Source organism: Dermacentor andersoni, chromosome 1, assembly GCF_023375885.2.
Source record: "Dermacentor andersoni chromosome 1, qqDerAnde1_hic_scaffold, whole genome shotgun sequence".
NCBI lineage: Eukaryota > Metazoa > Arthropoda > Arachnida > Ixodida > Ixodidae > Dermacentor > Dermacentor andersoni.
Window position 1 is genome coordinate 22,097,846 of NC_092814.1, and position 12,729 is coordinate 22,110,574.

The 12,729-nt window shown below is 47.5% G+C and overlaps 1 protein-coding gene across 3 annotated transcripts in view; it reads right to left on the minus strand.

The window, feature by feature from the left end:
• Window positions 1-12,729, minus strand: part of LOC126545442 (transcription elongation regulator 1) — a 354,732-nt gene that overhangs the window by 164,307 nt on the left and 177,696 nt on the right. The gene's annotated exons all lie outside the window — the stretch shown is intronic.

A 12,729-nucleotide genomic window follows, 5' to 3' on the forward strand; every position in this document is an offset into this window, starting at 1 on the left:
TCTTCGCCTTTTAAGGACCTGCTCCCCCGTAAGCACGAGCGGCTAGCGGCAGAAGATCGTGAACTTATGCCAACTGAACCTGTCAAGAGAGCCTCCCTGACGGCTGCGTGTGGTTGGGTGCATTCGGCGTGGGCTGCTGTTACATAAGATGCCGTGGTGCGGTCGTTTGCCAAATGTGGAATTTCGCTGGACGACGACACGCTGTGGGACCGTAGCAGCGATGACTATGGCAGCAACAGTGAGGACGATGGCACAAGTGACGAAGAGTAGTCCAGTAACCATGCCAGCTATTAATAAATTTTCACTATCGAATGTGCTTTCAGGTATGCTTTTTTTCCCCCTGTCACACACGATATGGGGGGTCGACTTACAATCGTGTAAATATGGTAACTGCCGCACCCTCCACCAGATGAAAGCCTTGCTGCTGGTATGTATCCTAATGGAAGACTATCTGTATGGGTGATTATAACTTCAGAAAACATTGCACGCGATCTCTGCGATGGCAAGAACGCCAAGTGATGATCACGGATGCAGGAAAGATGAAGGATATGCATTCAAAGACAATCCACAGCAACGTATGTTTGGATGGAATTATCTTTGGCGAGCACAATTATGGTAGCAGTTGATGCACAGCAAGGAATTCCTAAACACGTGCGCAATGCTTGGCCCTGTACGCTCTCCAATGAGCGAATATTTCACTTGCACGTACTGGACAACACTGGAAGGATGTAATGTAAATAGCCTAGGAATAGAGCTCTGTACAACCGAAGCATGGAGTGTAAAGATGTGCCCCACGTTTTCCGCACATGAATCTCCAGTACCTGAGCAATCAACACTTTTTTCTTCAAGTACGAGAAATGAGGGCTCCAGGAAAGATTTCGATCGAGTATTACACCCAAGAATCGATGGGTTTTTCTATTGGTGATAGTGTGTCCATTAAGGGAGTCTGGGTATGGTGTCATAGGTTTACGTGTGAATGCAATCAATGTACATTTTTCGGTCGATACAGTCAAGCCTTGTGTTTGAAGGTATGCTGATGTCAAAGTTGCTGCCCGCTGCAATAGCGCACGAACCTGAATGCGAGTTACCGCAGACATCCAAAGGCAGATGTCATCTGCATATATAGAGAGGTAGATTGTTTTAGGTAAAACTTCAGCTATTCCAATGAGTGTCACATTGAACAACTTGGGACTCAATAGTCCTCCTTGAGGCACGCCGCAGTAAGTATAATATTCAGCTTTGGGCGATCTTCTGTTAGTACAAAAAACGACTGGCAAGTTATATAGTCGGATAACCAGTGAAGCATGCGGCCGCCAATTCCAATAGTCTCCAGGAAGTTGATGACGGCGTCATGTTCAACTTTGTCCTATGCACCTTTCACGTAGAGAAAGAGCACAACTAATATGCCCCTACGGCTTTTCTCCTGTTGCACAAACATTGTCAGGTCAATGACGCTATCAAATAAGGAACAACCCCAACGAAAGCCTGCCATGGAAACTGGGAGACACCTTGTGGTGTGTCCAACAGGCTCAGGTGTGCCCCAGCATTCCGGGTGTAAAGAAGAAGGCGAATCACACAACAATAGTCCTGAAACAGATGATGCTGCTATTAATCAATGAGACATACGGGGACCAAATACACATCTGTACTGATGGTTCGGTCTCACTTACCAGCTTTTCAGGTGCCGTTGTCATTCCGGCTACGAAAACCACAATCAAATTCAAACTGTCCCATATAACAACATCAACAGCGGCAGAGCTTGCTGCCCTGTGTGCTGCTGTCAAATATCTCCTGCATGAGACACCTCAGAAATGGGTCACTTTATGCAAATCTAAGGCAGTACTTCAGAGTCTGCATATTGCCCTATATCATAGGACTCATGAGCAGCTGACAAATGAAATTTGAGAAGATCACCATCAAGCTATGGCTAAAGGACATGAAATTATACTCCAGTGGCTACCTGGACATACCGGCATTGCTGGTAATGACCTCGCTGACGAAGCCACCCGCCTGGTCTGCTCATCTGGATGCCCGACCAGTTCCAATCCCCTTATCAAGAACTGATGCTGCAAGAAAGCTTCATATTGTGGCTAAAGCTATGACACACAAATAATGGTCTTCTCCCGGCCTCCCAAAGTGTCATCTTCATAGGCTGGATCCATCCTTAAGGGGAAACACTCGTGTTTGATATTTTTAAAATTTTTGTCATATACAAATGAAATTTCCAGGCAAGGTATACTTTAGCCTGCTAGAAGCATATATGCAATCTATTTTTTTCTTATTTTAAGTAGTTTTTGAGATAATTAATGCCTTCTGAAAATCAATTTGCCCAACTTTTCATCAATTTTACCACTGAATATCAGAGAAAAATTTATATGTACACATTCTAGAACAATCAGAGATCACAATTAGACTATCACTGTAATTTAAGCTCTATTGTTACAAAAGTTACTGCCATATCTAATGTGGTAGTTATGAAGCTCAAAATTCTTATCTGTTGTATTGCCACCTAAAAAATTCTAGCATAAGGGATATCATATTTTATTAGTTTTATTGTGTGTAGAAACTCATAAGCTTTTGAATGCAACAAGAATAATTGAAATCGGACTATTACATCAAAAGATACTGTGGGCAACAGCACGTGTCATCGGAGAAATGCAGCTTTTGAGAAAACGCAAAACGAAGTTCCAGGACATGATCTAGATTTATTCTTGGCAATTACAGCAAGAAATTCAAATCCACCTTGCACTAGAAGCCACCAGGCACATACAGAATCACCATCGCTCTCTTCCATGCGCCTCTTCTTTATGGCATGCATGAACTTTTCTGCTCTGGCATGCTTTTTGTCAGACGCCACTAGCCGGTGCTGGTCTTTTTCAGCCTGTATTCCCCTCTTCTTGGTGAGCTCCATCCAGTGCTTATGTTGTCGCAAATGGCACAGTTCACCACTAGTTTCATGGCCACTTAATATTCCCAATCGCCCTTGAACACGTTCAAAGGGCAACGGCAGAATTCGCATTTCGCACACCGAAGCAGGCGATTTAGAGCTGCTAGGCTCAGAATCGTAAACGCTGTCCCGCTCGCCGCCGCTTCCAGGGAATCTCCGATAAGTGACTGCTTTCCGCGGGTAGCTGATAACGAAGACAGCTTCTGTCGTTCCTCCTCCGCACGACGCTCACTTGCCACTTGTTCGGCTTCTGTGATGAGAAGCATGTCGACGCGCGTTGCTGGCCGCAGGCATCGCGTGCGCAGCCGTAGCTTCGGTAGCTGCCGTTCGCTCGCTGGGGCATGTCGCTGTGCTGGTTGCCGTCACTGCCGATTCATCCGACGCCACTTGGGTATCCGTGAACGTCGCTTGCGTTTTTCCCCGAAAGCATGAGCCGTCGCAAACTTCCGTAGACCTCCAGCCATCGTCGCGTTGCTATGGTGCACTAGACTACGTGCAAACCTCGTCTAACATGGCGTCTCGCATTGTTGGAGAAACGAAGCTCCCGGTCGTCCAATCAGAGATCAGGATTTACCCCACGTGGTACAAAGGCGCCAATGCCGTGCGAGTATTCCCCTTTTTTCGAAAGCGTGTACCTTCATAGTAGCCAGACTTGGTGCCCTTTTCCCGCTAAAAACGGAATGTAAAAGAACCCAGCTTTCGGATGATTCCAAAATGGTCGCGCTGCTGGTTGGTGTAGACGAAGGCATTGAATTCGCCTCTTTTCGAGGGGCGTTTGCGAGCGAAAGCGGTGATGAAGCTGACTTTAGAGCGCAATAAAGCCCAGGATACATGGAGCCTTCTTTCATGGCGAACATTGCACGGCAAAAATAGCTGCAGTGGGACGACACCGGTGGTTAACTGGCTTCGCTTACATGCAGCGACAAACGGGCGGGCGTTGCCGCGCGCTCGCCGCATATCTCTCAGTGTTGCCAGACTACGAATGTGTTTCTGGATAAGAAAAAAAGAAAGAATAAGTAGCGTTTTTATTGTATTTGTTACTGACTAAACAGCTTCGAAAGAAGTTTCATGGAGGCGCTTACGCACGATTTCTACACATCTCATTGAGCTGCAAGCATTTTAGCGGGCTGGCTTTGCGCTGTCTGGCTACGTTGAGTGAGCGGTTGCACCGCGAAGTGTAGGCGTTGCAGAAGGTTTTGTGGTTTTCCAACAGCGATGCTTACTTTGTGTAAAAATAAATTGTGGTTATTGATGTTTACTTCAGTGTCAGTTCCTGTTTTAAAGCCTCCTCCAAGAACAAGCGTTTAGTACTGCAACCGGAGAGGATAGAATTATCTATATTTGGTGTGAAATCGGCATATCACCGGCTCTCGTTCTCGGTGCCCCAGGCATTGCTTGCGCCGCCTGGGCCCACACAAATGCAAACAGCCAGGAGACCAGGCATGGTCGGCTTTTAACTATAATGTGTCGTCCCTCTTTTTCCTCGAGGCATTCGAGCAGAAGGGACTTTCTTTCGCTGGTCCTTGTAGTCCTGGCGGCCACAATCCCAAATTATGCCACGTATTTGCACTGCTGAAATGAGCTTATCATTGTATTCTAGTCTCTCTGCTTTCCATGACTTTGCCATGGTTACAGTATTGTCCCTAGAGCACTTGGATATTGTGCAGTCTCCGCGAACCTCTCTTGCAATCCGCGACAACTGTATACTGAGCCGGCGCTTTCTCTTCGTACCAACACTTCGCAGTGTCATATAGTTGTCTAGAACACCTGATTTTTCTGTAAACTATTCCGACGCCTTTCGGCATTTCACGTGGAAGCAGAATTCTTTGGTATCGTCACTGATACCATTGTAATGCATCGTAACGATCGATCGTGTCCCTTTCAAGCGCAGAGAGACCAAAAGTGCGCGGCCAAACAAGCGCAAATGTCCGCATTCCGTCGCTCCAGCGCGGCTGCGCGACGGACGCTCCCATGGAGGCACCAGCTAAAAAGGAAATTCCCAACAAGAACGTTCGGCGGCTGCCGGAAGTCGGTGGGAGATCGATCGTCGCGAGGCCTGGTGAGCCCAAGAGGCACTCCCGCCACTTCCGCCGGCGTCAATCGCCGGGCGTCAGTTTTTTTCGACAGGACCGGATAGCTGGCGGGAGTGAAATTTTTGGACGCTGAAGGGCGAGCATTCGACGCCGGCCGTTTTTTGGCGCCTGGACGCCGGTTTTCCACTCCATGTATCCCAGGCTTAACAAAATAAGTACTCATCAGAACGAGCTATTATAGCAGCAATAGCTTCTCTAGGACGTCTAGATTGCGAAAAAAAAAAAATGTTACAAAAAGTCGATTTCTTAAAGATTTTTTTGGGCCAGAAAACCCATGTCTCCCCTTAAAACTGCAAGTGCCCGAAACGATTTCCCACTCTGAGGTGACAGTATGGTGCCGCCTGAGGCTCAGGGTGGCATTTACGAAGGCCTACTCCTTCCGCATTGGAATGGGGGATACGCCCATGTGAGATTCTTGCGGAACCACAGAAGCGATTGAACACATCCTATGTATCTGTCCCCAATACGACGTCAAGCGCGAAGTTCTCCGGACAGCACTGAACGAGTTGGACCTTAGACCATTTTCCGTAATGAAGATCCTTGGACCCTGGACATATGCATCGATGCCACGGAAAGCCATGAAAGCGCTCTCGAAATAGATCAACTCGACAGGTCTTAAGAACTGTGTGTAGACTCTGTGCGAACCTTCAACTGTGTGCGAAACTGATCTCTCTCCTCTCTCTCTCTGTCTTCTTCCCCATACCCCCTTCCCCCAGTGCAGGATAGCAAGCTGGACATGCGTCTGGTTAACCTCCCTGCCTTTCCTGTCTTCTCCCTCTCTCCCCGAGATGGGGCAGGGTGTCCTAGTTCGGGACGGAGGAAAGCTGGGTCGAAGAAGCTCGTCTGAGTGCGCATGCAGCAGAGCACTTTGGCTTTGATGCAGTTCTAGCGTGGTACGGTAACTCAGAGTGTATGAGAGCATTGTAATGGCAACATGCCGTCATGTCATAAGACAACTGCTGATGCTGAAGAGAGGAAACGCAAGTGTGCACTCTATGAGCCAGGGACAGCGCCGACGCTCATCTTGCCGAAGCACTCGTCAGCCATGCCAAGCAGATGGCCGAAGCTCACAAGGCCTGTCACAGCCGAATGCATGATTCGTATTGTGGTCAGTCGACAACATCGCGCCTTCGCGTCAGCATTTGCGGCAAGCCGCTCCCATATGAACTAGACACCAGTGCAAGCGTTTCTATCATTGCAAAAAAACGTCTTCAGGAGCTACTACCGTCGGTGACTGTCACGCCATCGGATGTGCTCCTACTTGGGCGAGCCGGGTTTCTATGGGGGTGGCGTTGCAGAATGAAAAAATTTTGTTACATCTAGGAATTCATTACATAGAAGTTCATTACATCCAGGTTTAAATGTATTGCATTTCAGACACTAAATGTAACCTAACTGTAGCGTTATTATGGCACAATTTATTTATATTATACCTTGCAATTAAGATATAATATAAACCGTTTTAACATTGGTTAATCTAAAAAAAAAAAAGAAAGTTAATCTAAGCGATAGTTGGTATTCACTAAGGTAACCACGTGCTTTCTAAAGCCGTTTAGGTTTGCGCTTGCAAACATGCTCGGCACATGTTTCTGTGGTTTCAAGTTCTCAACTTTGGTCATTGTTCTTTCTGCTCGATTGCGTGCACTGCTAAATGGCCAAACCATGGACAATTTGGCGAAACAGATGTTCAGGAGTGATATCTGGGTGTTCTTCGAGCACAGAGCCAGTGACGCAAGAGGTGCCGCATTTGAAAGGTGCGCCTTAAAGCACCTACAGCTACAACCACCCTCGTCAATGACCTAAGGCATCGCTCTGATACATTCAAGCAGTTTGAGAAGCTCCGAGCTCCGGTCCAAAAAGCCTGCAGGCCCGAAAAGGACAATGGGCACCAACAATGCAAAGGCACATGCTGCTAGCTGTAGCTACTCCAAGAGGTTGAAAGGCGACACTCGGTGCGCAAGAATGCTAACAATGAAGGTTGTACAGTTCCTGGCCACTGGCTTGCACTCGTTTTCTATTGAGGAGCCGGGCCTTTCGCCTTTGATGCACACTGCAGTGACTTAGTAAAAGGTACCATCAAGGACTACCATTCTCTCAGAATGTTGTACCAGAACTTTACGCCAAGCAAAAAGAGTGGATCAAAAGTGAGCTGCACAATCACTTCAACCACAGAACCCCATGCTACTCAGTGACGACCAATGGGTGGACGTCGAGGCCCAGGCCTATGTCTCATTTACACGTTAGCTCATTGATTAGTTCTCGCTCCACAATTATCACCTTAATAAAGGGAAAATGAGACGTCTACCCAAACGTAGCACTTTTCTTTAACTGCGAGGCTTTTCTTACGAGGAACCAAGATGGGTTTCCTTTGCAGCAAACAGTACGATTGGGTGGAAGTCTCATTTTCCCTTTATTAATTACTCCTCTCCACCTTGCGGGCTTCCGCAGAACTATTACAACAATTATCACCTTGCATGCCGGCACATGCCCGAAGGCCATACATCTGACAACTTGAAGCGCATCCTCCTTCACTTCGAAAAGAAATGATGACTGCCTAAAAATGTTTCAGTTTTCATTGTCACTGACAATGCCAGAAACTTCCTGGGTGCCGTATCACGAACAGGATGGTCAAGTACACAATTCTTTAAACATGTATTACAAGTGTGCATCGAGTGTGTAAAGGACACTTGGAACTTTGAACAGCCGTGTGTCAAAGCCGGAGCAATTGTAGGGCACTACAAGAGAAGCTCCCAGGCCAGGAGTCATCTCAAAGAGGTTGAAATTAGCATGGCCTTAGAGCCCCTTGAAATGGTTCAAGATGTCACAACGCAATGGAACAGTGAATATGAAATGACGTCTTGCCTTCTAAAGCTTCGTCTACCAATTTCCTTGAACCTGTCAGAAATGGACACATTGGAAAACTGAACTTCAGATGAATGGCATTTGATGACACCCGCAGAATGGGTCCTGAAATGTGTTGATGCGAGAAAAGAATCTTGCTCTGAAAAGCACCCAACTCTTTCGCAAGTGGTGCCACTAGTGCACTGTATGCAACTTCTGCTCACCCAGCAACAGCAGAGTAGTGGGAGAAGTCTGTATTTGCAGGAAACCTCCTTCACAGGTCAAGCCCATGTTTGTGGACATAAAATTGCAGGTGACATGCCTTGAGCACAGACTCCTGATTTAAGGCGGTCTGTTGTGACACCACAAGTGAGAAACAGCAGTTGAAGAGTCAACTATGCTCAGCTCTAGAGAAGAGCCTGCCTCAGCAGAGAGACGAGGAGGAGTCCAGTCCACCTGCACGAGCTGTGCCTAGCGGTGTGTGGAATGTTTTTGGAACTTTGGCCTCTAACACCCCTTCAAGCTTCTACGAAGACGTGGAATCGGCAATGGGTAGTGTGAAAACAAAATACACTATACTGATGGACGACTTCAATGGCAAGGTAGGCAAGAAGCAGGCTGGAGACAAGTCAGTGGGGGAATATGGCATAGGCACTAGGAATAGCAGGGGAGAGTTATTAGTAGAGTTTGTGGAACAGAATAATATGCGGATAATGACTACCATCTTCCGCAAGCGGGATAGCCGAAAGTGGACGTGGAGGAGCCCGAACGGCGAGACTAGAAATGAAATAGACTTTATACTCTGCGCTAACCCTGGCATCATACAAGATGTGGACGTGCTCGGCAAGGTGCGCTGCAGTGACCATAGGATGGTAAGAACTCGAATTACCCTAGACCCAAGGAGAGAACGGAAGAAACTGGTACAGACGACTCCCGATAATTCGAAGCCGCTTAATTGGAATTTTCGGTTAATTAGAAGTGAAGTGCTGGTCCCGTCAGTTTTGCATGTAATCCTATGGAAGGAATCGCTCGATAATTCAAAGTCCTCATCCAGTAATATTGTTTAATTGGAAGTTAATTTTCAGCCGCGATGCTCGAGGTGACCGTCATTCTTTGGTAGAATGCACAATTTTTTCAAGTGCTGCAACAGCTCCGTGTTGCGCGTTGGTGTCATCGCCACCGCAGTCGTCCGCAACGCCACCCTTTTTGGAGCGGCGCGATTATTCATTGCTACGGCTGCCGTAGCCTCTGCGATCAGCTCCGGCAGCGAAGCGGCTGCTGCGCGTCGCCGGAGCTGATCGCGGAGGCCACGCGGATGCCATAGGTGCATGCAGCGCTGCATACTGGCAGTGGCGAGATTGTGCGAGATTAGGCTTGCTGCGTGCGGCGCGCGCAGCGTATTTGAGGCGTGTGCTGTGGCGTGCGTTGGTCGAGGGCCGGGCCTATGTGCGTGTAGCTCGTTGGCTAGGTTGTTCCGCGGGTGATCCTACGCTTCGGAATTGACTGTACATTGTCGCACAGTTGATAGCCATGGCAAACCGTGGCTCTTATCGCACGCTCGACCTGGCAATGAAAGTCGAGGTTTTGAAGGAAATTGAGAAGGGAGGTGCCGCTAAACAAGACATACCGCGGAAGTACGGGATCAAGCCGAACACGCTCTCAGACTACATCAAGAACAAGCGCACAATAATGGATGCATTTGAGAACGACAAGTTCAGGACGTCTCGGAAACGAATGCGCACCGGCGCTTATCCAGAGTTGGAGAAGGCTCTGCTAGTTTGGATTAGGGAGTCCCTGAGCAACAAACTTCCTCTCAGCGGAGACATCGTTGCGATGAAAGCCCGAACGCTTGCAACAATGTTGGGGATCGATGACTTCGTTTCGTCAGATGGATGGCTGACGCGCTTTAAGGGGGGACACCCCACTTAAATTTTCATTTTTTATTTGTGGCCACAATTTGATAAAACTTCCATCACTTATGTATTTTGACATGCTGATTTCAAATATTCAATTGGTTTTCCCATGCAACAAGTACTTTTCAAAATATAAGCAATTCATGTTTTTTTGCATGGACTAATTTGGAGGCAAGTTCTCTCTACAATGCTGGCTGTTAATGAAGGAGACTGGCACATCAAAATGATGTTAAATGATCAGAGGTTGCAGTGCTACAAGAATGAATGTTCTAAACTGATTTATGCCGAAGTTACAGCATGTCAAACTTTTGTAAGCAGAAGGCATTAGTGAAACCCTGGAGAAATTATTACTTTTTCAAAATTTCTGTAATGATATTTGTTCATATTTTAGGCCTACTGCACTCCCTATTTGTCCACCTTTCTGACGAAAAAAGAATTATTGCAATAAGATGAGTAGAACCAGAGATATCGTCACTCCAAAACTACACTACCATCAAAAATGTCGTTTTGAGAAAACGAGAAAAAACGTTTCAGGACATGTTCATGGTGATTACGGCAAATGCTTGAATACTAAATTGATCAAGGATGATACAGGGGTCCAACCAGGCAAGAATGAAACTTTCGCTTCTTTAAGGGGGGACACTGTAATTCAAATAATGTTCATGTTTTCCATCAATATTCATGAAACTTTCCATTCTTGTTAAGACTTTTGTGCTAATTTCAAGTATGTAATTATTTTTCCAATAGGCCATTTAGTTCTGAAGATAAATGAAATTCTTTGTTCTTAATTTGCAGAAACAATAGAGGGAAAAATGCGCTACGAAATTCGTATTGGCACATGCCTGGGTACTAGAAAACATAAGGAACATAATGGTAGGAATACTCTTTCGATATATCAAATATTAGTAATTTTATAGCAATTCAATCTTTACTGTTCGAATTGTGGCTACCCTACTGTCTGATCTCCGACCACTCCGCTCCGACCACGGCCACCCAAAATGCGGCAAAAGCATCGTTTAGCGCCGTTCGCCGATTCCCGGTGGCTTGCATCGCGCGCGCGGCAAGGTTGTCGTTCACGCGGGTCGAGCTCCATGCCGACGCGATATCGCCGCAACACGCGCACGTGATAACGATCTTTATGGCGAGGCCAGATTACCGTTTGCTTTTGCCTACTGCGACGCTGCCGCCGCACATCTTGCACTTGACGACATCAGTCCGTTCACGGAGTCTGAGGAAAGCGAAGCCTGCCTCGGCGTCGACTGGCGCGGCTGCAACGCCGTCGGCGCGAGTGAGCAAATCCAACACCCGCTTTCTTGCTTGCGTTGACGCAAGAACTCGAAGTTTTTTTTGAGCATTCATCTCCCTCTGCAACAAATCCGCACGCTGCAACATTGCAGTGTCACGCCGAACGCAGCCGCTGTCCGTAACGATTTCACTCATTTGTGAGCTGGCTAGGCCTACTTCGGCATCGTCCGCGGTTTCGGCATCATTTGCGGTTGGCGGCGAGCTACTCTCGATGCTTTCAGAAGGAATGGAGCGCTTTTGAAAGTTATAAGCTGGTCGCTTTTTCTTTTTGCCGAACTTGTGCCTCGTGGCGAACTTTCCCGGTGGATCGGACTTCGTTGGGCATGTGCCAACAAACCTACGAGACGCGCAGTCGCGTCGCCTGCGGAGTGGAGCAGACGACGGGAACCTCGCGCAGCCAACCACAGCACGCGTTTTTGGTCACGTGCGCTAGCCAACGAATCGGATCGCGCGTTCGGGCTTTTTTTCCTCCCCGGATTTCAACGTCACTGGCGTACCGACGGAGTCACTTTTGGCGGGAAATTAAAGAAGGAAGGCTCCTCTTTCCAACGAGACCAAGATGGCTGCGATCGCGCGCGTAGAAAAAGAGCTACGCGCCGCGATAAAAAGGGCTGTTTTTGCGCGGAATTCAGCTCACAGTGATGTTATAAATTGATATTGCGGACGAAATACTCTTCCCCGAGATTCGAAACTTGGTGAATTAAAGGAATATTAGCTGTAGATATCGAAAATTTCGTTTTCAGAAAATAAATTTTTTCGCGATTTTTTCGCCGCAAAGAGCCGTGTCCCCCCTTAAAGATCGCCATGACCTGGTCTTTAAGAGCGTGTGTGGTGAAAAAGCGTCCGTTAACCAGGAAACATGCGCCACGTGGAAGGACGGAAAGGAGCGTGAATATCTCGGCGAATACAGACCGGAAGACATCTTCAATGCAGATGAGACTGCACTCTTCTATCGACTTCTACCAGAGAATACCCTGACATTCAAGGACGACAACTGTTCTGGGGGCAAACGCAGCAAGGAGAGGGTGTCGGTGCTGATCGTGGCAAACATGACTGGCATGGAACGATGTCCCTTACTTGTGATCGGGAAAGCCGCCAAGCCGAGTTGTTTTAAAGGCATAAAGACGCTGCCTGTGGACTATGAGTCGAACAAGAAAGCGTGGATGACGGCCGAAATCTTCAAGAGCTGGATAACGAAATTGGACCGCAAGTTTGCTTCTTCGAACCGCAAGGTGTTGTTCCTTGTGGATCACTGCAGTGCTCACGTGAATGTGCCAGCCTTAAGTGCAATACGCCTCGCATTTGTGCCTGCAAACACAACAGCTGTTTTGCAGCCAATGGACCAAGGCATCATCAAGAATGTTAAGGTCCTGTACAGGCGACACCTCCTCGAGCGCATGATTTTGTGCATGAATAATTCCGCAAAATACGAGGTGAGCCTGCTCAGTGCCATTCACATGTTAGCGCGAGCAAGGGATCGTGTGAAGCAAGAAACAATCGCAAACTGCTTCAGGGCTTGCGGTTTTGTGACAGCTTCTTCGGAGGATGCCTCTGCAATTTCATCGGAGGAAGCGTCAACAAGCGAGCTTGACAGCACTGATTTTGGTGATGCTGTCGGGCACATCAATTT